Raw genomic sequence first — 1,843 nt, forward strand, 5'->3', positions numbered from 1 at the left:
AGAATTGCAATTAAAACATCTTCTGTTAGYTGGGCAGTTTCTAGACAAATGACCCGCTTCACCGCACTTGTAGCACTTCCTTGGATCCATCTTGCATTCACCYTGATGAATCTGTCGGCACTGTGAGCAAACTTTCTCACCGATCTTTTGTTTCGATCTGTAACAGTTTTCGGTCCTCGAAAAGATGAAGGCCCTTCCCATTTTCTTTTCTCAACAAATTTCTCTTCACCTTGCCGATTCTTATTTCTTTCAGTAACTTCGGCAACATTAACGGCCAAAGAGAAAGTTTCAGGGTTCATAGCAATTACTAACTCTCGGAAAGAAGGTTTCAAACCCCAAATATATCTTTCTACTTTTCAGGATTTGAAGATACATAATGCTCAGCAAATCGGGAAAACTCAATAAATTTCTCAGTATATTTTCGCACAGATCTGCTCCCTTGCTCTAACTTAAGAAAATCTTCCTCCATTTGTCTTACTACTGTCATAGGACAGAATTGTGTTTTAAATTTACTCACAAATTCTTCCCAAGACATTGTTTGCAGTATATTTGGTTGTGCCGAGGACTCCACATCCCACCAATATAAGGCATTAGATTTGAGCATAGATACTGCAAATCTAACCTTATCTTCTTCAGAACATTTACTAGTGTTAAATACTGATTCATGTTCTTTTATCCAGCACATTGCTTTAACTGGATCTCTTTCTCCTGAAAAGGTTGGAGGTTTACATGTCAAAAACATCTTTATATCTCTTCCCCGATTATTGTTACCTGCTGAAGGAACTGGAGGATTAATTCCAACTCACTCAGTTTCTATTCTAGCTGGCAGTCCCATAATAGATATTAGAGTTTCCCTTAGTTTTCCCATTTCTTCTGCTAAATCATTTCTTGTTATAAACTCTGATTGTTGCCTTTGTTCCTGTTGAGCATTCCCAGAGTGGGATTCCTCATGTTCAGAATGTATTTTTCAGTTTGACCCCTTCCATGAGACTGACTTCTTCCTCTACCACGTCCCCTTGGTCTTCCCCGACCTCTATTTCTGGACATGCTAGTTGTTAGATTTACAGGTGTTTCTTCCCTTTCCACAGATTCTGGACGAGCCACTCTTTCAGATCTTCTAGTTCGACTAGCCATCTGCAAAGTTTAGTATTAATAATCACATTTTCACATTCCCAAATATAATGAAGTATTCAAGTTCAGATGTATACCTGTAAATTCATAATTACACTTGCCAAATATAATTAAAAATTACCTTACACACTGTTCTTTTAACTCATCATATATATTTCCAATGGTGCTAACTATGTCCGGGACCCTTAACATACAATAAAACAGTTTAAGTCTAGGTATCATGCTGTTTAATACCTAAATCCCTTAAACTCAGWCTCTGATACCATTCTGTAACGCCCCAACCCACACATTGCATGTAACACATATTTCATACCAAAGAAATACATATTCATATACCATTCGGGTCCTTTAGTACAAGAATCTACCATGACCAAATACAAGGTCCAAAAATTCAAAATACATATCTTGCACTAATCAACAAAACTATTCATCAAAAGCAACTCCTCATCTAAAATGTATATGAGAAAAAGCATTACATTTTTCCCTTTCCCTTATATTCTACGCCTCCTGCAATACATATTTAAAATCACAAAAAGGAGGGTTAGACTGAAATGTCTAGTGAGATACCCTATTCAAGTCATTGCAGGGTGAAGGATCACAAAAACCTTTATAAAAAAAATTATTCATATATATAACAAATATATGAATACACAAGAACATAATACCAAATCATTTTCCACTTTTCAAGCTAATCATGCAGCTATTCAAATTT

The sequence above is a fragment of the Cynara cardunculus genome (genome assembly GCF_001531365.2).
Source record: "Cynara cardunculus var. scolymus isolate 2C chromosome LG 9, CcrdV1, whole genome shotgun sequence".
Classification (NCBI taxonomy): domain Eukaryota; kingdom Viridiplantae; phylum Streptophyta; class Magnoliopsida; order Asterales; family Asteraceae; genus Cynara; species Cynara cardunculus.